At 47.6% G+C, this 25,687-nt stretch overlaps 1 protein-coding gene across 1 annotated transcript in view; it reads right to left on the bottom strand.

The window, feature by feature from the left end:
• Window positions 1-25,687, bottom strand: part of LAMC1 (laminin subunit gamma 1) — a 343,593-nt gene that overhangs the window by 264,149 nt on the left and 53,757 nt on the right. The window lies entirely within an intron of this gene.

Raw genomic sequence — 25,687 nt, 5'->3', positions numbered from 1 at the left:
CTGATGCAGTGAGTACCAGTACTCTCCTTGTTAATGGAGAAGTTCCGGTACTCTGGAGGGGGGGGGGGGGGGGGTGCTGGTACATTTAAAGGGTAAAGCACTTAATATACTATAAATGCCCCAATACATTAATTTCTTTTCTACTCTAATGCTGCAGTAAGAGAACTTCTCATGAGAGGTTCTGTACATTTAATTGCAACCCCCCTGGCGTCTGATAAAGTTTTATTCTCACTGTTTGACTACTTCTAGCGCTATATAAAAGACCAAATAATATATAAAAGACAAAATAAATTGGTATTTGAATAGATCCATCACCAAAGAGAAATGTAGTATAAGAGCAAGGCGAATCGGTGGTACGCGCCATTATTGTTCCATTCTACATCTCTGCCCTAAGCTCGTGCTTTCCTTCTGTAAAAGATGCAGCCCTCCTAATGTTTTACAACACTAAATGCGGTTGGCGGTGGGGGTGGCACCAGAGGCCGACTGCAGAACTGTGGGACAAGGTTCGAATCTCAATTCAACATCCTGCGATTCTAGGCAAATCACTATACCCCCCCCCCCCCCGCCTATAACAATTAATTTGAACTTGTGTAATGTAATCGGAGCTCGTGTAAAGCCCCCCAATAGCTTCCAGTTGGGACCTTCTACTTAAAAATGTAAAAAAAAATGGTATCTAAAATAACAGCAGGTGCTGTAGACGGACACTAATAAAATTTAAAAAACCTGTACTTGGGCCAAGCTCCACACAAAGATCATGCAGTAACGTGTGGTGTGGCACGTGCTGACGCATTTTTTTTTTTTTTTTTTTTTTTAGATACCCCCGGCTCGTCACCAAGGGATAGCGCATGCACGCTGCCTGAAGGCGAGACCTAAAAATTGATTCCCACCAGAAGAGACTTTTTCAGAAGTAGTTCCAACATCCCTAACCCAGATCAGATCTTCTGGTGCCTGCCCTGCAGAACAAGTAGCCGCCGGCGGGCGTCAGGCGTCCTAAAATTAAACAGGAAATAGAAACCCAACATGCCAGTGTGAGACCACAAAGCAAGGGTGGTCACTGCAGAGACAGGCGGGTGTTACTCAGAGGATTGACTTGCAGTAAACTGACACTCTCAACTATTTCCGACTTTGAGCGGGGTTAAAATGCAGATAAGTGGAGGGAGCTGGGGGCCGGGGGAGACAGAACCAGGGGCAAGGGAATGAAAGGTCACACGCAAAATAGCACACAGCAAGTGGACAATAAAAAGTAATGTTCTCACTAAAATGGCTTCCAAATTGAGGTGAAGCTTTGTGGCAGGGAGGGTGGCTTAAGGCTTTAACTTGGGTTTGTTAACCGCACCAAGGCGTATCATTAATCAGTGTGCACCCAGACAAATCCCGGTGACACCAAAGGACTTCAGCCGCCCAGCATCTGTCTGGTGTGGAGAGAGAAAAAACCGAACCGAAGGCATTTGAAGAAGAGGCAGTGTCTTATCTCCCTTCACAAGCTTCACAAAGACTCGAGCTCCCCTCTGCTAGAATACTTTACAGGTGAAGTATTTTGATCCGATATTATAACTGTGGGATAGGAAGTCTACAAAATCATATATCGGCCTGTTTTGTTGGAAAATGGTGGCTACCGCCAAACTCTGCGTAACATGCTCCGCAAGCGTGGCAGGTTGAATTGCGCTTCCAAACGCAAGAAACACCAAAGGAAAGGATGGGGAGCAGCACAAAGACACAACACGGGAAACAGAAATGATGGCGGCTGAAAGGAGAGGAAGAGAAGGAGCATGAGGGAGGGGAGCAGAAAGTCACAACAAAGCCACACAGATCAACTTTACACTTATCTGCACGTCTGTCTGGAAAGCACAGAAAGACCCTGGGGCAGTTTCCAGACATTAAAGAGAAGGGGGCACCCAAGGCTGAGTAAGAAAAAGAACAAACTAAAATGCTCGAACAGAAGGTGTGAGAGCGCACGAGACAGAGGTGGAAGAGGCTGCAGTTTCAAGGATAAGGAATGCCTCAAGAAACAGGAAGCAGGTACAGCCCAGGTTTCACAGGCGAATCATAAACTAAACACAGGAAGCTGTAAGTATTGCCACAAATCTGGAGAAGATACCTACAACTTTACAAGATGAGGGAGCTTTAACGAAACTGAAAATACATAGTGGCAATGCAACCTATAATGTGGGCAAGATGTTTATTTATGATACGTTTTATACTACGCAGACTACATCCACAGGGTGTCAAAGAGCTTCACATAAACGGATACATTATGCACGCCATTTAGATTACCTACATTACATTCTGCAGCAGACAGACCAAGTTGCAAATTACTTTCGCTGCTAAGCTTTTACCTACTAGAATGCTACACCATTTTCTGGCTATTTGGGGAATACACTCTTAGGCCTTTATAACTTTCCGCACAAGGTATCCACGCAAAAAAATGTGAGTTTTTTCTACCCAATATCCTGGGAATACTAAAGTTATTCCAGGTTTGCAGATTGCTTTGTAGGTTGCCAAAAACGAAAGGCAGGTTATAGCTACATTTAGTTTTTTTGTTGGGACACGTGGGGCCCGGTGGGGGGGGGAGGGGGGAGGGGTAGAGTGCTCATTGTTTTTTGCCCTACACATGGCACCATCAAAAGGTTTCCTGTGTCAAAATCACCATCTTCCCAGCTTTCAGGAACACAGAACTTCATCAAAAAAAAATTTTTTTACCACACCACAGTTTTGGCGTTTTTCTAAGAGGTGGCCTAATTGTCTGAATTTTTATGCTTTCAGACTACTTCCAGTTTGTGGCGGAAATAAGTGTGAAACCCATGGTGGTTACCGTAAACCTAAACATATCTGAAAAATAGACAAAACTGAATTCAGCAAGGGTCATTTGCGTAGAATCTTCAAGAAACTGCTGAAATAAAAAAAATACAGAAAATGAGTAGAAAACAGCCATTTGAGACATTTTAAACTAATTTCTTGTCACAGTGGCAGATTAACAAAAGTCATACCATTATGTTCACTAAATGCATCAATTCAAGACAGAAGTAGGATGATATAGGGACTTCACCCAACTTGGATACCCATATGTTTTTGTTTTTTTAAAAAGGGAAAAAAGCAAACATCAAAAATAATCTAAATTTACCCGCTTACATTAGGGATGGGAATGTTTTAGTCCTCGGGGGCAGAAAGACCCTATTGCACATTCCTGGGTGGCAGCATTTGCTTCATGCCAAAATAAGTCCCTCTAGCATTTTGTTTGTTCTGGCGCCATGTTGAAATCCCAGGTGTCTAGTGGATTTTCTGTCTCCCTGGGGCAGTTTTTGGGTAAACAAACCTAAATCAAGGTGGGAGAGTTACAATCACAATACTGAATTTATTGAAAGGGCCATCCAGTACACAACACTTCTCAAAACACCAGCTGACATCAAACAAAGAAACAGGCTAGAATGCCTATTGCTGGAGATAGTTAGAGATGCAGAACTGGGTAAAGAAAACGTTATTGTTCCTCTACACTGCAGGGCCACTTTAAACAATGGAGCCCACAAACAGACATGTTCGACACCCCTTGATAGCCAATTACCATTCTCCTAAAAACACCACTATAGAAGTTAAAGTGCTTAAGTGTAAATTCAAGCAGTGATAGTAGGTGCTATGCTAAGTGGACAGTGGTTTTCAATAGAATATGGGACCCAAGTACGAGACTGCGCCTTAAAGCCAATGAGGATCACAAATTATTTGAATAACCTGTAATTAATACATATCAAAACATATCCCGTGGGGGATATAAAGAGACACGCACTGCCAAATATGGTTCTCAAGGAAAATATTTTAGTATAAACGTTGTTGTGAATTAATTCACAATTTATGAATAGCTGTCCAGAACAAAAAAACACAAGACTATGTATACATTTAGTGATCAGGTCAGGACTGGTGACAAGGTGATGTACAAAGTTAAAACAAATGACAAATAATCATACATATAGACAAAAAATAAAAATTATGAATGTCCACTTTAAATACAATTGTCACAACTGGATGAACTATTCACTCTACGCGTCGCCCTGAATGGACGCGTATACAGACGTGGACGTCCTCACTTCTTCACAAAGTGACCGCTACAGTGACAGCTCCCTCCCCCCCCCACCCCCCCACCCCCCGATCGTTCACCGGCTGGTGTAGAAGATCGATTAATACAAAGACATAGAATCCATTTCTCCAAGAATTACTATTGAGTCTGTCGGCTGACATTCTCCCTCCCCTTGAAGGACAGACCCAAGGAAGTATATACGCATATTCAGGCTGTCCTACCTCTCCCTTTTAGTTCTGATGAAGACCAGACACAGATGCATACAAATCTGCACATTTATATAGGGTCGAAACGTCGATGTTCTTTTCGTGTATCCGTCCACACAGAGTCTCAACAAAACAAGGGAATAATTCATCCAGTTGTGACAATTATATTCAAAAGAGTACATTCATGATTTAATGTTTTGTCTATATGTATAATTGTAATTTTTTTTTTACTTTGTACAGCACCTTGTCACAAGTCATGACCTGATCACTAAATGTATACATAGTCTATGTGTTTCTTTGTTCTGGACAGCTATTCATAAATTGAGAATTAATTCACGACAAGGTTTACACTAAAAAAATTTACCTTGGGAACCATATTTGGCAGTGTGTGGCTCCTTCTATCCCGCACGGGATATGTTGTTTTGATATGTATTAATTACAAGTTGTTCAAATTGTTTGTGATCCCCAATAGAACCATTGCTATTATTCAGCTTCCATACCCAGGTTCTGAGAGTTACTGGGTTACCCCATTACTTCTAATGGCATTAAAGCCAATGAGCAAGACGGACGTGCCAAGTTAAATAAAATGTTGTCCCTAACAAGACGAGATATGGAACTGCCACTAAAGGGACCCTAGCAGTGAGAAATTAGAAGCACTGCCATTTCTCGTTCACATAAAACATTGCTATGGGCGATAAAGTGCTTGCGTGCAAATTCAGACACCAGAAATAGGTGCTAAACTAAGTGGACAATGGTTTTCAATCAAGTACGGTACCTATATATAGGACTATGCTTTGATGCTGAGCCAATATACAAGACAAAAGGTTCAATGTGGAGTAAATTAATACCTAATTTCTGAATTACTTTCTCCACACTCATAGTCCAGAAAATATGAAGCAAATACTCACTAGAGTCTCTTTTCTGCTGCAAAACTTTTCAAAAGCATTCATATTCTTACAGTACTAGACAGTCGGTCACATGATATTCAATACACACAAGACTGGCGGGGACAAGTTACACGTTTTGTTAACCCCTTCACTGCGGCGGCTATTCCGCCGCAGTGCTAAAGGAGGAGGGCGGCCGAGCGGCGGGCGCATGCTGGTGACGGAACCGGTCAGTCACCAGCGTCTGTTGCGCTGTGCTTATGACGGAGCGGTTCAGTCATGGCCCCGCCCGCTCAATAGAACGCCCAGCGCAGGCGCAGAATCCGCGCTGCGCAGACACGTCGGGCGGGCCATGACGGAACCGCTCCGTCATCAGCACAGCGCCACTGCGGCCGATGACGGAGCGGTTCTGTCATCAGCAGGGGAGGGGTTAAAGAGGGCTAGTAAGCGAAACCTAGAATCACCAGGCAACAGGCGACCAAACAAAACCCTGGAAGCAAACACCTTTGGTCAAAACCAGTGGCCTCTGGGTACTGAGACAGCAACAGGTGAGACACCCGACAGTACTAGTCACAAGGCGTCTAACAGAGACCCATGTTAAGTGAAATTTGCAAGGGATGGTAACCTGGCTCAAGGATGCCCATACTTATTAATACTCAATTTAGTACCCTCAAAGGCAAAGACTACAAGCAATAAGAATCTAATACAAGTCCAGTTGCACTACTCCTTTGAAAAGGAGCGAGAAACTGGCAACAAATAAAGGCTCAACCCAAGGAAAGCAAAAAAAGGAAAAGCAAAGTAGAGAAATCCCGGGTGTTGCCATTCTTTCTTGGCCCACATCCACAGAGCGGCACGCAGATTCCACAAACGGCTCCTCCATCAGTAGAACATAACCTGTTTAAAAGATCCCTTTACCATAAACAGTGGAGCCAGATAACCATGGAAAAAAACTGAAAAAAACAATAGATTTCACCTACGCAAGATAAATTTGCTTTTGTCAAGTTTTTTGTTTTTTAAAAAGACATGTTGCACAGTATTGCAGGAGCAGTTACAGTGGAGGGAGAATTGACTACAGAGACATGCACTCTTAAGAGTGCATGACAAAGGTTTTGTTTGTGTAATGTACCCACAGAAGCCCAAGGCCAGTGAAGAACACTGGCCTCCGAGAGAAAGCTGTACTTGGTCCATGCTCCGTGGCAGGGACACACCCGGTGCCCCAGGACGACGCATTGGTAAGGAAGGGCTCGGACCAATAAGCAGCAGGGAAACGAGTGACGTCGGAACCAACCAATGGTAGAAATGGTAAGTAATAGGCGGGCTCTAAGCAGTCAACTCTTTTCTGTTTAGAGTAGATTTCTCATGCACAGCGCAAGTACTGTGCAGGTTAACCCTAATAGGAAAATTTGAGGCTGAATTGTTAATCTGCTTCCTATAAAAAAAAAAAAAAAAGGAAGATCAATAGCATTTTGGAATATGGGACATAAAAAAACTCTACTACTTCTTTCTTTCAGCATTTGCGGATAGAGAGGATCTCAGCGTATGATGCTGCCAGTAGCAAAGAACACCTGTGCCATAGCTTCCGTCGCAGACGCATAAACACTGGGGTCTTTCACCAGCCAACAATACAGTCATGACAGACAGATCCCTCCCACCTTCCTCAATTCACATCTGGGCAAACAAGCGTACTCGCGGCTGGGAGCAGCCCCCTCACCCTCACCCCCACCCCCGCGGAACTGCAGACAAGGGATCATAAATAGTCTCGAGCCGCTGGTCCATTTTTGGTAGCAAGCAAGGACAGTGCGCCTCCCTGGCGGAGCTTGGGAAAGACACTGATAACGGTAAAGAAAGATTCGACTTCTAGAACACTTTACACTGCCGTTGGAGAAACCGCATGGGGAACGGACAAAAAAAACGGAATGTGCCGCAATCCCTAAATATTCAAATACCCCTATCCCGGACACACCGCCCTGAAACCGACATATGACGTCTTACACTATCAGTGGTAACACGTCTAGGTTCCTGTGTAGGAGTAGAGCTCTCAGTCTGGATATCAAAGCTGTAACGTGCATGAAAAAGCAATGGTTAGTGGACTTAAGAAATGCCAGGACGAAGCTGCGCAATCTCTCGGGTGTAAAGTGAGGCAAGTGAGTGCTGCTGTATAGTGACAACTCAGAAGGCAGAAGAGACAGCTGGCAGCTTAGCGTTCGAAAATGAAAGCTGAAGAAGACTTTGTAGAGATGCTTGCAGAGAAAACAGTATCGTAATGGTTTCTAATATCAATCAACTTGATCTGAAAAAAATGTGGTGTTAACGTGCAAATTTTCAGAAACGTATGCTTCTGAAAGGAAAACAACTTTAACTCCTCATGCTACGAGTCTGTAATGATATTGTGTTGGCAGTTATGATTCATATATTAAATTGTAGGCAAGACCTATTAGCTTTTTTTCTAGCAGTAGTATTTACAGGAGAAATGCCTGAATCCTGGCTGTATTTCTAAGTAAAAATCAGCCAAAGTGAATTGGTGGGCTTTGTTTAATCTCTTGATCATGCTGCAGTTTTGAATTTGAGCAGTGGCGCGTGGGGGGACTTGTCTTGGTTGTATTTCAGCCTTTCATCTCTTTAACCAAATGTACTTTGTCTAGGGTTTTTCCAACACTTCAGACCGGCTAGGTGTAGCCCACTCCGTGTAGCAAACCATATTCCACATTATAAAGTTGATAATAGCACTACACATCTAGGGCTCGAGTGTAAATTAATGTAAACGTTTGAAGTATATTTGTTGCAACTTGATTTTATATAAGTACAGTGAATAGCTATGTATCAATTTTTATGAAAGATGAAAATAATGATGGATAAAAAATAAAAAAAACAAATGTGTAAAAAACGAGTTGGGAAGGGGTTTGATCTTTTCACGCTGGCCGTAATGTTGACATGTAAACGTAAGTTGTGGTGTCTTTTATGTATCAATGTCTTATTGCTGCTGCCCACTGTGCGATGTTCTGGAGCATGTTTTTACAATAAAAAGATTTTTTTTTTTTTTAAAACGAATCTCATAATAGCAGGAGCTATGAACGCACGTTGCCAGCATTTAACTGCAAACCGTAAGCACGACTCCTAAACTGAGGAAAAAAAACCCTCACCGGATCCAACACATCAAACGCCCATTTCATGCATCCGGTTTGTATGGAGTGCCCAAGGAGGCGTTAAACAATCAAAGGCAACACGTTCTAAAGATAACTGCACTCTGGACAACCGCCAAACCGGGGTTGGACCAGGTAACTGCAGCCCGAGGGCTTCAGATGCGAGATGGAAAGGAGCCCTTGCTGTTGACTGGCTCCAGAACAAGACATGGAGCAGGAAGAGAAAAGAAACCGCTTGTACAGCTCATCCAGGCTTCAAAACGGATATGGAAATCTTGAAGAAAGTACCATTAAAAGTCGTCATAAAAATCCAACACAGGAGTTTCCTTTTAATGCTAAGCGCTCTCTTTTGTGAATAAAATAGGTTTAAACACCAGAAAATTAAGCAAGAATGATATGCCTACTTAATAACAAGACAGGCCAACTATAGCAGTGATAAACTAGGCACATAAAATAAATTTAAAAATTCCCGACTTACCACTAAGACTCAGCCGGGTAACCCTGACGTCAAAGCACACAGAACTAGTGGCTTGCGGTTGAGGGATTTCAGCGATGGTCGGTGCTACATTTTCGTTGTTAAGTCAGATGTAAGACAAGCCAGTTAGATTAGGTTCTAAAATACATGGTACTTTCAACATCGGTATGTATTTGTAATGTTTGCTTTGGGCATTGCCCACCCATCCTGTACCTTGGAAAACGAATAATATTTGTTTTGAAAAAAAAATACATTTAAAAACTGTGGGCTTAGAGGGAGAGGCGCTCCAGCAGTCAGCCTAGCAGGATAGAAGACCACTAATCCGAGTCAATCATTCATGACCTAGGATTCAATTTGGTGATCTCCAACTCCATCTCAAAATATAGTCAGAAAACGCTGCAGCTGCCAAAGTGAAGGCAGGTTACATGAATGGCCTTTGGCCACAGCAGCTAATCAAGACTGATACTTCAAATTATCATCCACACCCTTCTCCTTTCTAATAAAGTCCCAGGGCATCCCCTGCCCAGGCATCCAAGGGAAAAGTTGAAAAAAGGCAGTGGGGTTGCCAGGTTGGTCCAGGACCAGATCCTTTGCTTTTGTCTATATGCACCTGTTGGAAAACGAGGCAGCATCTGCGAGGCCTTCACAAATAACATGACTGCATTTGTCCTTCACTGGGAACCAAACACCCAATTATAGCGCCTGACTCTAAGGGTAGCGTTGCAGAGCAGTCTGAGGCTTACTCAAGGGAGGTGGTGTGGGCTAGTAATCGCCGTTTGCAAGTGCGCAGGAATAACACTCAATTGATTGTCCAGTCTGTACTTTGCTTTATAAGAGTACATTTATTAAACATACACACTACTCAAAACTATGCACCAATTTACAAATATACATAAGCTGTTGGAATTACTTTGTGACATTGCATAACATCTCCACCCCTCCCGCATGGGGGTGGGGTCTAGTACCACCACTCACTCCCTTGTATGCACATCATCTTGTCCCCCAATGCAATTAGCTGAACATAACCTGGAGCGAGGGCCCTGCGCACGGACACCATCCCAGTGTCCCCCCACCCCATTACATCAACAAGCATTAAACAGGAGTACACCTGCCTTGGTGACAACATGACCCTGACTGACCATCTCCTACTGACCATAAAGTATGTACCTCTACATCTTAAGGGCTAACAGTCTGGGTTCTTCACCTAAGGGCAGCAGCAAGAATACAGGTTTACGCGCACTTTAGAATGACAGTACTCATAACATTTGGAGATCATTAAAAATGCATTGCAATTTCAGCCCCTAAAGGCATCACAGATGAAATCACAGAATTATGCATACACAGCCAGACACCCTAGCAGGAATGTCTGACAACATAACCCCACATGGCTTATGACATCACCTTACACCAGCACTTCACATTTCACAACATGTGACTTTCAGTCCCTCTAAAAGTAATAACCTTTAGTAAATGCATTTCTGGTGCAATTACACTCTTGACCTCTAGGGGATGCCCTTCTCCAGACACCCTTAACTCAGCCTTTCACTCCTTGATGCACTTTTAAATCCTTTTCCAGGTGTAGAACAGAAGTTCCAGCCAAAGAGGAGATGAACCGGTGACTGAGCCCCTCAGGGGCTCAATCCTTTTTAAGTCCCCATGACGCTTAGGGTGGGACTTTTTTTCTTTGGGCTGGGGGAAGCTGTGTTGCTCCTGCAGCTCCCCCTGTCCCTCCTTTAACAAATGAGGGTGACCCCCCTCCTCTGGGGGACACCAGCATCCAAAACAGCAGAGTTCCTAATGCCTTTCAAGGCATTCTGGGGCGCTTCATGCCAATTTCCCCGCATATTAAATGAGTGGCACTCCTGCTGTGCCGGGGAGAGCTGCGACGTGTGCTCTACGTCGCTTCGGATGTTTGTGGCAGGGTCCGGTCCCACCCGGACCCCCCGGCTTCATTCGGCTTGGGGAGCCCACCCCCGGTCGATCTGCCGATTTTTGGGGGCCGTGGCACCTCTCGCTCCTCTTAGGGGGCCCGGTCCCCTCCGGGACCCCCGCACGCAGACTCGTTGGAGGGCAGCCTGGGGAGCCCACCCCCGTCTGCCCCCACCGGCTCCCCGCCCGGCCAGCACCCTCGCGCGCTGCAGAGGGAGCCGGCTCTGCAGGTGTGTTCAGCCCGCGCCGGCGGGCCGACACAGAAGCGTGTTCCTGCCTCAGGGGAGTGCAACGGCACTCCTCCCTCCTCCGGCCACACTTCAGGGCCCGGGGATGGGGTCCCGGGCCCTTAAGCCAACCTCAAGGGGGGGATGCGTCTGCACTCATTCCAGACTTCCGCATTCCTGCTGGGGTCCCGGGCCCAGTCTCCTCTTCGCCGGGGGCCAGGGTGGGCTCCTTGCACCCCGTAGGGGTAAATCTTCATGGGGCTTTGACGGTGCACCCCCGCCTCCTTGTCCCTCTGCAGATTTTCTCGGGGGTGTGACGGTGCTCCCCAGCCTCAGGTTCGGCAGGGGCCAGGGTGGGCTCCTGGCACCCCGACTTTGCTTCTGCTGGGGGCAGCCCCAGGGACCTGACCCACCCCGGGGGCATCTTTGAGACCGGCGGCAGAGCCCCACAAGCTTCATCGCCGGTCTTCTCAGGGGTCATAGGTCGCCTACCTTCCGGGGTTGAAAAATCCGGGCAGCCCCTAGTGTCAGAACCACCTTCTGACAGCACCCAAACAAATAATGCATTCATCTCTCAAGCACCAGCAAAAAGGTTAACTGCTCACTACACCCACTCACTTCCACCACTCAACAATCCAAAACACAATGGCAACACAGAAGCACACTAACACAATATCAGGATGCCACAAAAGGATAATCTTCAACAGGCCCTCCAAAGAAGACCAATCGTGCCTGCTCAGCTACGTAAAGGCTACCTTCTATGAAGACATTGATTTCTCCTCTGTAACAAGGCAAAAAGTGTGCCTCAGTCATTACCTATGGCATCCTTCCAAGTTCTCTCTAACCGGGGCAGATAGTGGACAGAACTTGGTAGCAACAGCTTGTGGTACTCAGCAGACCTCAGGCAAGACCTCTGAAACAATGAAACACCCGGACAGCTGTTTGGTGATGGATAAATGAGCGACTAGCCAGAGTGTTGGGGAGAGAAAAGAAGAGGAAGAACCATTTCAAATGAGTGGTGACACAGTAACAGACAGCACCAGTAGTGTGCCAAGGGGCACTGCACTTACCTTTCAGTCGATGGGCAGTTGTACTTTCCAAAAACTCTCCCTTGTCACTCCCCCACCACTCCTCCAAACTTCCTCCGAAGGAGGGTGGCGGATAGTCATCAGTGGTGTGCAGTGAAGGGGACTCACTGAGAGGACTTGGGAAGGCAGGACTTCATGACACTAGCACAGGAAAAGGGGGGAATATTGCCAGCTAGGGGAACTTGTCAAAGGGACAGAACCACATGATGGCATTCTCAGACAGAAGGCTGGTGACACTAAAGACAACAAGCATTTGAATAGCCAATATGTCTCGCCGTTGTGTCCCTCTAAGTTTTAAACTATGCAGCACATTATCCCTGGTGTTACAACATTTCCTGTTAGTTTATGTTCCACTGGTGAAGGGCCAGACATACCGAAGGTTGTGCATTGGTGCTATTTTTTGTTCACTGGAAATGCAATTGATGGCTTGATGGGGTAAGTATGTAACCTAAAGGAATGTAAGCGTTGAATTAAAAAAAAAATAATGCGATCACTAAAATCACCAGTTGGTGATGCAATTAAAACAAACCTATATTGATTAATGGCAGGAGTGACATGATATATGTTACTGGATTATTTTTGCTGTTTCCCAGCAAGTAAATACGAGATGAATTTGTGTGAATCTAGCATGAACATGCTCAATGTAATTTTGCAAGTGTTTAATAGTTATTAATCTGATTTTATTACGTGTAGTACTTGGTGGCTATGTGGGCAGCGTTAGGGAGATTACAAGAAAAACAGGATCGATCCTCAACTGGAAGGTTCAGTGTCTGCCTAGGGTATGTATGGTTCTCCCCGTGAGCAGAAAGGAGTTATTAAAATGACAAAGACATGAGATTGTTGTCAGCACTTTGAGGCATTATGTTTCTGTGGTTTAAAAGTGCACATTGTCTAAACAGTGTACTTGTAAGTTAATTTATGTGTACGTGCTGCATTAGTCTGTTTTCTGATTGTACTCCTGTAAATCAGGAACATGCACACAATAGGCCACAGTAGGTCCTTGCATAGTTTATCAAAACAGCTGTAATTAGGACTACTTTGGTTAAGCGAATAACCTTGCACCTACGATATGGCACCTTAGTAAACGAGTTTACGTGCAACTATAAATGTGAATGTTTGAATAAAGATATAGAAACATTTTCATAACACAACTGTAACTCCAATAAAAATACTGTACATGTACGGAGCAAATGTCGGAGCGAGAATGCTCTGCAAAAAAATAGCGCCTGTAATCTACTAGAAGTTATGGAGTGGACTTGGAACCCAAGCAGAAAACAAAGTAAGCCTAAAATCATCCTAGTAACGAAAGAAAACAGAGAACCAGAAGCAGCACCAAATTCGAAGCGGAGCACAAAAGCAACTATAAATGTTAACGTTTTTTCATGACACACAAACGTGACACACAAAAGAATCAATAAATGTCATTGTTTAACTAAACGCTCAGATATACTGCAAACTGCAAGCCTGTTTACAAATACTGAGCTAATGTTGGACCGAGAATGTTCAACGATAATGAAAGTCGGCAGGCAGAGAGAGTGCCAAGTGCGGAGTTCAAACATGAGTTGGAAAGTACGCGCCGATAATGAAATAAAAAAAGTCTCCTCAAAATTAATACAAATAGAGGTGGGCGAGCCATACTGCAGAACAAAGGAAAGGCGCAGCTGCCATACTTAAAGAGAGCACAGCATGCCGCGCTGATCACATGACTGCAACTTTGGCTATCACAGCTAAATTAATTAAAACAAAAAAAATAAAATGGGATTGTACTGTAACTAAACATATGGTCAATAACGAAAGGGGAAGAGGTGTGGCGCAGCGGCCAGTTTGCTGACTCCGGAGCACGGGGGCTAAGGGTTAGATCCCCGGCATCGGTGGCAGGTTAGCCCAGCACCATGTGACTCTGGGCAATAGCTCACTTAATCTTCCTGACGGCCCCCAACGCCTTGACACCCTCGGGTAATTGTTTGAGCTTTACAAATACTGGTATTATTATCCATGTAGCAGGAACAGTCTCCAGGGAGGGAACTTAACAGTCAAAAGGTAGGATAAATGTAAACATTCACCAACAGCAGCAAAGGAATTTCGAAAGCCAGAGGAAACAACCAATAAACAAGCATTGGAAATGCAATAGGTCTCGCAGCATTAGAGTTAGTGCTTTTAGAATTGTTTATGGGTTTTTTTGTAAATCTTTAGCATTTTTGTTTCCTGTAGCCAATGCTAAAGAATTACAAATAAAAAAAGCCATAAACAATTCTAAAAGCTCTAACTCAAATGCTCCGATACCTATTGCACTGTGTGAGGGTGAGGGGTTGAGGGTGAGTGAGGGTGAGGGTGAGTGAGGGTGAGGCTGGGTGAGGGTGAGTGAGGGGTTGAGGGTGAGTGAGAGTGAGGGTGAGTGAGAGTGAGGGTGAGTGAGAGTGAGGGTGAGTGAGAGTGAGGGTGAGTGAGGGTGAGTGAGAGTGAGGGTGAGTGAGAGTGAGGGTGAGTGAGAGTGAGAGTGAGAGTGAGAGTGAGGGAGTGAGAGTGAGGGAGTGAGAGTGAGAGTGAGGGAGTGAGGGTGAGTGAGTGAGGGAGTGAGGGCGAGTGAGGGAGTGAGGGTGAGTGAGGGTGAGTGAGTGAGGGTGAGGGTGAGTGAGGGTGAGTGAGTGAGTGAGGGTGAGTGAGGGTGAGTGAGGGTGAGTGAGGGTGAGTGAGGGTGAGTGAGGGTGAGTGAGGGTGAGTGAGGGTGAGTGAGGGTGAGTGAGGGTGAGTGAGGGTGAGTGAGGGTGAGTGAGGGTGAGTGAGGGTGAGTGAGGGTGAGTGAGGGTGAGTGAGGGTGAGTGAGGGTGAGTGAGGGTGAGTGAGTGAGTGAGGGTGAGTGAGGGTGAGTGAGGGTGAGTGAGTGAGGGTGAGTGAGGGTGAGTGAGGGTGAGTGAGGGTGGGTGAGTGAGGGTGAGTGAGGGTGAGGGGTTGAGGGTGAGTGAGGGTGGGTGAGTGAGGGTGAGTGAGGGTGAGTGTGGGTGAGGGTGAGTGAGGGTGAGTGAGGGTGAGTGAGGGTGAGTGAGGGTGAGTGAGGGTGAGTGAGGGTGAGTGAGGGTGAGTGAGGGTGGGTGAGGGTGAGTGAGGGTGGGTGAGGGGTTGAGGGTGAGTGAGGGTGAGGGTGAGTGAGGGTGAGTGAGAGTGAGGGTGAGTGAGGGTGAGTGAGGGTGAGTGAGGGTGAGTGAGGGTGAGTGAGGGTGAGTGAGGGTGAGTGAGGGTGAGGGTGAGTGAGGGTGAGTGAGAGTGAGGGTGAGTGAGGGTGAGTGAGGGTGAGTGAGAGTGAGGGTGAGTGAGGGTGAGTGAGGGTGAGTGAGGGTGAGTGAGGGTGAGTGAGGGTGAGTGAGGGTGAGTGAGGGTGAGTGAGGGTGAGTGAGGGTGAGTGAGGGTGAGTGAGAGTGAGGGTGAGTGAGGGTGAGTGAGGGTGAGTGAGGGTGAGTGAGGGTGAGTGAGGGTGAGTGAGGGTGAGTGAGGGTGAGTGAGGGTGAGTGAGGGTGAGTGAGGGTGAGCGAGGGTGAGCGAGGGTGAGGGTGAGTGAGGGTGAGTGAGGGTGAGTGAGGGTGAGTGAGGGTGAGTGAGGGTGAGTGAGGGTGAGTGAGGGTGAGTGAGGGTGAGTGAGGGTGAGTGAGGGTGAGTGAGGGTGAGTGAGGGTGAGTGAGGGTGAGTGAGGGGTTGAGGGTGGGTGAGGGGTTGAGGGTGAGTGAGGGTGAGGGTGAGTGAGGGTGAGTGTGGGTGAGGGTGATTGAGGGTTGAGGGTGAGTGAGGGTGAGTGAGGGTGAGTGAGGGTGAGTGAGGGTGAGTGAGGGTGAGTGAGGGTGAGTGAGGGTGAGAGAGTGAGGGTGGGTGAGGGGTTGAGGGTGAGTGAGGGTGAGGGTGAGTGAGGGTGAGTGAGGGTGAGTGTGGGTGAGTGTGGGTGAGTGAGGGTGAGTGAGGGTGAGTGTGGGTGATTGAGGGTTGAGGGTGAGTGAGGGTGAGTGAGGGTGAGTGAGGGTGAGTGAGGGTGAGTGAGGGTGAGTGAGGGTGAGTGAGGGTGAGTGAGGGTGAGTGAGGGTGAGGGTGGGTGAGGGTGGGTGAGGGGTTGAGGGTGAGTGAGGGGTTGAGGGTGAGTGAGGGGTTGAGGGTGAGTGAGGGGTTGAGGGTGAGTGAGGGTGAGGCATTGAGGGTGAGTGAGGGTGAGGCATTGAGGGTGAGTGAGGGTGAGGGTGAGTGAGGGTGAGTGAGGGTTGAGGGTGAGTGAGGGTGAGTGAGGGTGAGTGAGGGTGAGTGAGGGTGAGTGAGGGTGAGTGTGGGTGAGGGTGGGTGAGGGTGGGTGAGGGTGGGTGAGGGGTTGAGGGGTTGAGGGTGAGTGAGGGTGTGTGAGGATGAGGGGGTGAGGATGTGGTGAGGGTGGGTGAGGGTGAGTGAGGGTGAGGGGTTGAGGGTGAGTGAGGGTGAGGGTGAGGGTGAGTGAGGGTGAGGGGTTGAGGGTGAGTGAGGGTGAGTGAGGGTGAGTGTGGGTGAGTGTGGGTGAGTGTGGGTGAGTGTGGGTGAGTGAGGGTTGAGGGTGAGTGAGGGTGAGTGAGGGTGAGTGAGGATGAGGGGGTGAGGATGTGGTGAGGGTGGGTGAGGGTGAGTGAGGGTGAGTGAGGGTGAGTGAGGGTGAGGGGTTGAGGGTGAGTGAGGGTGAGTGAGGGTGAGGGGTTGAGGGTGAGTGAGGGTGAGTGAGGGTGAGGGGTTGAGGGTGAGTGAGGGTGAGTGAGGGTGAGGGGTTGAGGGTGAGTGAGGGTGAGTGAGGGTGAGGGTGAGTGAGGGTGAGTGTGGGTGAGGGTGAGTGAGGGTTGAGGGTGAGTGAGGGTTGAGGGTGAGTGAGGGTTGAGGGTGAGTGAGGGTTGAGGGTGAGTGAGGGTTGAGGGTAAGTGAGGGTGGGTGAGGGTGAGTGAGGGTGAGTGAGGGTGAGTGAGGGTTGAGGGTAAGTGTGGGTGAGGGTGGGTGAGTGTGGGTGAGGGTGAGTGAGGGTGAGTGAGAGGTTGAGGGTGAGTGAGGGTGAGTGAGAGGTTGAGGGTGAGTGAGGGTGAGGCATTGAGGGTGAGTGAGGGTGAGTGTGGGTGAGGGTGAGGGAGGGTTGAGGGTGAGTGAGGGTGAGTGAGGGTGAGTGAGGGTGAGTGAGAGTGAGGGTGAGAGTGAGTGAGGGTGAGGGTGAGGGTGGGTGAGGGTGAGTGAGGGTGAGTGAGGGTGAGTGAGGGTGAGGGTGAGGGTGAGGGTGAGTGAGGGTGAGTGAGGGTGAGGGGTTGATGTTGAGGGTGAGTGAGGGTGAGTGAGGGGTTGAGGGTGAGTGAGGGGTTGAGGGTGAGTGAGGGTGAGGGTGAGTGAGGGTGAGGGTGAGTGAGGGTGAGGGTGAGTGAGGGTGAGGGTGAGTGAGGGTGAGGGTGAGTGAGGGTGAGGGTGAGTTAGGGTGAGGGTGAGTGAGGGTGAGTGAGGGTGAGTGAGGGTGAGTGAGGGTGAGTGAGGGTGAGTGAGGGTGAGTGAGGGTGAGTGAGGGTGAGTGAGGGTGAGTGAGGGTGAGTGAGGGTGAGTGAGGGTGAGTGAGTGAGGGTGAGGGGTTGAGGGTGAGGGTGAGTGAGGGGTTGAGGGTGAGGGGTTGAGGGTGAGTGAGGGTGGGTGAGGGGTTGAGGGTGAGTGAGGGTGAGGGGGAGTGAGGAGTGAGAGTGAGGGTGAGTGAGGGGTTGAGGGTACAATGGCTGGCATAAATTTGTACAGGCCTAATGTAAGGAAGTTGAAAACCGTCAGGCAGCCTTGAGTGATTGGTTCGCACACTGCACTCCTCAGTACAAAGTAATAATGTCCCTGGGCCTCTCTCGAGAAGGGAGGGTGTGGCACTGGGGACAAAGCACTCCCACTGGGTGAGGGTGAGGGTGAGGGTGGGTGAGGGTGAGTGAGGGTGAGTGAGTGAGGGTGAGTGAGTGAGGGTGAGTGAGGGTGAGTGAGGGTGAGTGAGGGTGAGTGAGGGTGAGTGAGGGTGAGGGTGAGTGAGGGTGAGGGTGAGGGGTTGATGTTGAGGGGTTGAGGGTGACTGAGGGTGAGTGAGGGGTTGAGTGAGGGTGAGTGAGGGTGAGGGGTTGAGGGTGAGGGTGAGGGGTTGAGGGTGAGTGAGAGTGAGGGTGAGTGAGGATGAGTGAGGGTGAGTGAGGATGAGTGAGGGTGAGTGAGGGTGAGTGAGGGTGAGTGAGGGTGAGTGAGGGTGAGTGAGGGTGAGTGAGGGTGAGTGAGGGTGAGTGAGGGTGAGTGAGGGTGAGTGAGGGTGAGGGGTTGAGGGTGAGTGAGGGTGAGTGAGGGGTTGAGGGTGAGGGGTTGAGGGTGAGTGAGGGTGAGTGAGGGTGAGGGGTTGAGGGTGAGTGAGGGTGAGGGGTTGAGGGTGAGTGAGGGTGAGGGGGAGTGAGAGTGAGGGTGAGTGAGGGGTTGAGGGTACAATGGCTGGCATAAATTTGTACAGGCCTAATGTAAGGAAGTTGAAAACCGTCAGGCAGCCTTGAGTGATTGGTTCGCACACTGCACTCCTCAGTACAAAGTAATAATGTCCCTGGGCCTCTCTCGAGAAGGGAGGGTGTGGCACTGGGGACAAAGCACTCCCACTGGGTGAGGGTGAGGGTGAGTGAGGGTGAGGGTGAGTGAGGGTGAGTGAGTGAGGGTGAGTGAGTGAGGGTGAGTGAGTGAGTGAGGGTGAGTGAGGGTGAGTGAGGGTGAGTGAGGGTGAGTGAGGGTGAGTGAGGGTGAGTGAGGGTGAGGGTGAGGGGTTGATGTTGAGGGGTTGAGGGTGAGTGAGGGTGAGTGAGGGGTTGAGTGAGGGTGAGTGAGGGTGAGGGGTTGAGGGTGAGTGAGGGTGAGGGGTTGAGGGTGAGTGAGGATGAGTGAGGGGTTGAGTGAGGGTGAGTGAGGGTGAGGGGTTGAGGGTGAGTGAGGGTGAGTGAGGGGTTGAGTGAGGGTGAGTGAGGGTGAGGGGTTGAGGGTGAGTGAGGGTGAGTGAGGGGTTGAGTGAGGGTGAGTGAGGGTGAGGGGTTGAGGGTGAGTGAGGGTGAGGGGTTGAGGGTGAGTGAGGATGAGTGAGAGTGAGGGTGAGTGAGGGTGAGTGAGGGTGAGTGAGGGTGAGTGAGGGTGAGTGAGGGTGAGTGAGTGAGGGTGAGTGAGGGTGAGTGAGGGTGAGTGAGGGTGAGTGAGGGTGAGTGAGGGTGAGTGAGGGTGAGTGAGGGTGAGTGAGGGTGAGTGAGGGTGAGTGAGGGTGAGTGAGGGTGAGTGAGGGTGAGTGAGGGAGTGAGGGTGAGGGGTTGAGGGTGAGTGAGGGTGAGTGAGGGTGAGGGGTTGAGGGTGAGTGAGGGTGAGTGAGGGTGAGGGTGAGTGAGGGTGAGGGGGAGTGAGAGTGAGAGTGAGGGTGAGTGAGGGGTTGAGGGTACAATGGCTGGCATAAATTTGTACAGGCCTAATGTAAGGAAGTTGAAAACCGTCAGGCAGCCTTGAGTGATTGGTTCGCACACTGCACTCCTCAGTACAAAGTAATAATGTCCCTGGGCCTCTCTCGAGAAGGGAGGGTGTGGCACTGGGGACAAAGCACTCCCACTGGGGGAGGGGTAAATGTGTTACAAGATAGACCACAGTGCAGACAATGACTTTTACAGATGATGAGCCTCAGTTCCCAGGTAGAGCACGTTCTATCACGACTGAAAATGGTGAAAAGGACTACATTTCCTTTGCTCACTTTCTACTTTTGAATGTGTATGCATTCTAAAGAGAACTTTCATTACTTTCTGCTTGTTCGTGCCATCAAGCAGGGGTGGAGACCGTATTAAGTGTAATGTCTAACCGGCAGCAATGCATTAAAACACGTTTATCCTGAGAAGCTTGCCGTCTTTATCATTTGTGTTTTGGAAAGCGGATTTGACACTGCATAACGTTGAAGGAGCTCCCATTTCCCATTGAAGGATAGCTGCAACCTGTCATATCCTTCATCTTTTTGCCTGTCAGCTGCCGGTTTCATTCAGCTGCCACTCCTGTTTAATATGGTAGCAAGTTTTATATGTTGTGTTTGCTGGCGGCTTTTCTGACTAGATGGCTATGGAAGAAAAGCACACGGACTTCAGGTCTATGATCAGTCTGTCAGTAACCCTTTCCTTGGAGTTGTGATGTAAGGGTTCAGGAAACTCACCTCAGTGAAATGCTACAGCTGTGTCTCTTGGAAGAGCATTGTATGCAAAAAGCATTGACAAAGCCAGTAGATCTCGCCCTTGGGAGAGCTTTTGGCATTGGCCTCAGGTGGGGGGTGGCAGACAGTGAAGGCGGGGTGCATAACCGGATAATTTGAAGGAGCACTATGAAGAGGCCAATGCTGGCCGCTTAATAGCGCTTTTTAGATTGAGATTACAGAGATTGGGGCAGGTGAGCGGAAGGAGGACGAAAAAAAGTACAAGAGAGGGAAATGAGACCATGGGAAGGAGAGGAAACGGTAAGAGAGGAGAAGAAGAGAAAGACTAAGGGTGATGATGTAAAGGGAAAAATCGAGAGAGAGTGGAACAGTGTATCAAAGAAAACAAAATTATGAGGTAACGAAAGCATTAGAGTGTGGCATGGGAACAAAGCAATAAATAAAAATTCTAACAGCAACATCATGAAAATACACTGATACACGGCGGGTTGGATGCGAGAGAAGAAACGGACGATATAGAGCTGGCGAGAGAAAAGGCAACAGTGAAGGAGAAAAACACAAGAGGCAGGAGAGAAAGAAAACAAGACGGACGGACGGAAGAGAGGGGAGGAGAAATGCGACACGGCGGGAAGGGGAGGGGGCGGAGCAGGTTAAATTAAACAAAGAAAACAAAATTATGAGGTAACGAAAGCATTAGAGTGGGGCATGGGAACAAAGCAATAAATAATAAAAAATTCTAACAGCAACATCATGAAAATACACTGATACACGGCGGGTTGGATGCGAGAGAAGAAACGGACGATATAGAGCTGGCGAGAGAAAGGGCAACAGTGAAGGAGAAAAACACAAGAGGCAGGAGAGAAAGAAAACAAGACGGACGGACGGAAGAGAGGGGAGGGGGAGGAGAAATGCGACACGGCGGGAAGGGGAGGGGGCGGAGCGGGTGAGCTGCGCGAGGGACGCAAACCGCGTGGAGTCTTACCGGGGGAGGGGGGGGGCTTGGAGGAGGGAGACAATCAGAGCAGATCGCCGGGGTTATTCTTGGCGGCTCTTAGGGAGGTCCGGTTATTTTGTGTGCCGATGAGAATCTAGGCGCAGTTGTGCATGCACAAGGCTATTCCTGAGGATGAAGGAAAGGGTTAGCCTTAGTGTTTGAAAAGACGAGTGATGTGACCGTTGCGGCGGTGTTACGCGGAAGGAAGTTAGACGGCGTTAGACGGAAGGAAGAGAGGGGAGGGGGAGGAGAAATGCGACACGGCGGGAAGGGGAGGGGCGGAGCGGGTAAACAAAGACGGACGTGCACGCGCACGCGCTTTTAAGGTCAATGCGCATGCGCATAAGCTCAATGCGCATGCGCATTGACCTTAAAAGTCACGGGCACTGCAAGGAATCGCCACGATTCCTTGCAGTGTGGATAAAGAGTGGATAAGTCTCAATACTCTCGCTTGCTCGATGCGCATGCGCATCGACAGGCGAGACCTAAAAATGCTGGGCGTGTTCAAAGCCCATAGATTAAATACTAAGTCTCAAAGACCGTGCATGCAAGCTGCCTAGGCTACGTCTAGAGGGAGACATTGTTCTATGTGTTTTTGGTATATTTTCCCCTTTTTCCTCCTTGACCTATAGTTTTTCCTAGAGGGGGGTGGTCCCTTTTCTAGAACGCTGCCCAGGCTTGACCTAAAAACACACAACAAAAAATTTAAACTTAGTAGGAAATCAAGGAAGTCTTAAAAAGGTGTTGTACACTGAGACCTCGGTAAAATCTCTGAAGCTTTAAATGTAGAAATAGGGGACTTGGAGGTCAGTCAGTGTTCATTTCAGAGCTTCAAGATCTCTAGGAATTTCAGACATACCAAGTGTAATGCCAACACTAGAAAGCATGATGAATCAGATGAAAATGCTGCAAGAGTAGGATAAGAGTGCTGGGGTTTCCCTTTTAAAGAAAAATGCAAACACATTATCCCTCCGGAACATCAGGCCCTCAACCAGCTGACAGCAGTACCATCACTGTGATCGTGAATATTCCTGCACTCCAAATCCTGTTGTAAGGAATGCAGGGATTGAAACGAGTGTATGGCAAAATATATTAATTCCCCCTTATTAGTATCAAATGTGTGCAAATCCTGTAGACTTTCCGATGAACCATGCAAAGTTGAAAGCACAAGTCAAAGCACAGTTTGTCCTGAACGATAAACTAAAAAGGGATGCAACAAGTAGCAAAACCCATCCTTGGTGACCTGACACGATTTAATGGTTTTCAAGCACAGCTCTTTGTGATGGAATTAGAGACGTGACTGAGACCATTTGGGGTGGCAATCTTAAAAAGAATTACACGCACAGGGAAATACAATTCATATCCTCATCAGTAATAACATTATTGGGCACACTGAAAGACTTGAATCACTGGATTGAATACAAAAGCAAAGAATTATCCCCGTTGGAAAATAACAGATAAATGGAAATCGTGTTTTTGTTTTTTAATGTGCATGTTATATGTGAAGATTTTGATTCACTGGATCCAATGGGAAAGTTGTAACTATTCAGGTTGGAGACAGACTAATAGAGCATCTTCTGAATAAGGAGACTTTGTGTGTGGATTTCTAAGAAGAAAATAAATGAACAGTTCTTTTAAGCATGTTAAATCTAATAAAATAACGAAAATGTACTCTGTTCCATACTCTGTTGTAAAAGCATTCATGATCAAGGAATACATTTTGTGATCAATGTTTGCCTAAACTCTATCCAGTTTCTCCCCAGCATGGGTGGGGGAGGTGCGAAAATGGGGTGCAGCCAAAGAAGGTGTTGTGAGACGAGGAAGTGAAGGGAATGCGCAAACACCTAATATCCCTGGAGTGGGCACAGATATTACACCAATTTAAACACAAAACAACACCAGAGGAAGCGCCTGAAGCCTCCCAACCCCAGACACCACACGTATTCTCAATCGGACCCGACAGTAGTACACAATATTCTGAGCCCAAGGACCTAAGATGGTCGCCCTACCCGAGCAAACCCAGTAGGCCCTATACACTGCACCAACACCGCCCGTAACTGCCCGAGACGGTCCTCCCATGTATGCACGATCACAAGGTGATGTCACACTACGACCAGCTACATATCGGATTTCAGCAATACATATCCCCGTTCACCCTCCTTACAGCATTCCCAGTTCACCCCCTCAAGTTTTAAGTTCATACTATCCATCGGCAGTTCCATAGTCGGTGATCATCAACAGGGAATGTATCCCTTACCTATTAAACTACATAGCACCCATGCATCTGTAGCAGGGATTCTGCTCCTACACAGAACTGTGCATAGAGACTTGGAACCTCAGTGAATTAGGGTGTGCCAAAAATCACCTTAGTACCCAACATCCCCTACCAGACTAGCATCAGGGTCTCATTGGCTCTACCAAAACACCAATGATTAGACAACCCAGAACATGGAACTTAGATTACCTCAGGCAATGTGGAACTCATGAACACTTTTTCGTTATACTCTCCTACCAGTCCAAAACAGGGAGTAAAATGAAGACACAAGCAAGTTTGAAATATTTATTTCTAACGCAGTGTTCTCATGCGCAGTATCTTAGCTAATACAAGCAGACATATTATAAGACACAAGATTATCAGCATAGTTACTATTCCATAAAATACAAAAAGGGAGAAAGCATGCTACAATGCTAAATGGAAACGGGTTTAAAATATTCCTATATTTTACCCTCCCTTGCTAGTAAGGTTATTTTATATCTACAGAAGGTCTCTTGGGATTACAAGGGCGGCCCCATACCTCTGGTCCTAGCAGAAATGGTTCACATCAGATTCTGCACCAGCTCTCAGCATGTGAATGTTCTCCAAGTGTGTGTGTGATAATGCCTACGCAGTGCATTATTAAACGCGCCAAAATCAGAGGTGGCCTCAGCTGAGAAGTGTGGCTCGATGGTTAGAGCGGCAGACCCTAATGTAGAGGTCTGGCCCGGGACCAGGGTTCAATTCCAGACTCGGTGGGTCTTAGGCTCAATTTCCTCGGACCTGATAATTCTCGCCTCGGTGCCTATTCTAATCATGAGTCCAAATCTGCAACTCTGGGCGATAGCTTGCTTAATCTCCACAACGGCCCCAACAGCGCTGGGATGCCTGGCTTCACCATGGGGGTGCCTAGAAGTGGACATTTCACAGGGAAAAGCCAGGAAGGTTCCACAGAGGTATGCGTACAGCGCTAGGAAAACCCGGTTGGGGTATAAGTGCGCTTTACAAGTACAAATTCATTTCATTTTATATATGTTCTGACTAGAGCGTGCACTGATCAGTCCGAACAACCACTGTGTTGAAATAACCTTGAAGACCTCAGCACTCACTGGTCAGACAAAGCTTACCAAGCATGGTTGCTAATATAGAAAAACATTATTCTCGTGTGAAGCAAAACACTCTGCTAACTCTAAACATTTATAATAATGTGTGCCGTGTTCAAAAGGCAGCAGAAAGGAAAAATGGCGTTTAAACTTATAACAAGCTCATGTCAACTTAACACAGTGTAAATGCAAGGCTCAGCCCCACGACATCAGTATGGGGATAGGCATAACTCAGGACTCCCAGGAACTGCTTCCAACCAGGCTATTGCACGTCTCTTAAAATATTCGGACCTACCGAATAGGTAGCACCCAGTCTATACCACCGAGAAATGTTACTTGTACACTGTATGAACAGTTATTGCAAACGATCATCAGTAGATGTTTCCTTCTTTGTCCGCATTACGAACACGTATCGCTCTATTAGGACTGTACTATGCCAATCTGCTATGTATGATGTTAAAAACCAATAAACAAATGTAAACTAAAAAAAAAAAAACGATCCTGTTTCTCCCCATTAGGAGAAATGATTAAGTTGAAGGTAGTGCTGTCGGGTAATGTGGTTTCTTGCACAATGATGAACTGCAAAGTCTTGTCGACAGCATAACGGGCAATGTGCATGAAGCATAATCTTCATCAAATGCTGCAGAGATAGACATTGGAAGCTCAAGGCATGGACACTGCTTGAGAACTTATTTGTCACTGGCAGATGCGGGGAGGAGATTTATCATGGTAAAGGTTCTTTCTTTGGACCACCGTTACCCCCTGTAGCTCCAGCATCCCTCCTTTTTGTATTTTCCCTTCTTTTCCTCCATCTTTCACTGTAACCCCCCTTTTTTTTTACTTGCATACTCAATCCCACCTGAAATGCTTTATTGTTCAGAGAAGTTCCTGTTTTATTGTCTGTGCTGGTCACATATAAAATTTAAATTTTGGGGCAAATACTATTGCCTCACAAGTGAAGCGGAGGTGGTTATACCTAGATAGACAATACTTGAATTAACCTGAACGTGTAAAGGACTACCTCTTTGCAAGTATGAATGAGCTCAAACCTTTGAAGACAAAATTAGTGTTAACCGCCAACTCAGAGTGCAAATTTGGGTCACAGTCAAATCTCGGGAGCTTCACTACAAATATTG

This window comes from Lissotriton vulgaris, chromosome 1_1, assembly GCF_964263255.1.
Source record: "Lissotriton vulgaris chromosome 1_1, aLisVul1.2, whole genome shotgun sequence".
In the NCBI taxonomy this organism is placed as follows: Eukaryota; Metazoa; Chordata; class Amphibia; order Caudata; family Salamandridae; genus Lissotriton; species Lissotriton vulgaris.
This window is presented reverse-complemented; position numbering and strand designations above follow the sequence as displayed.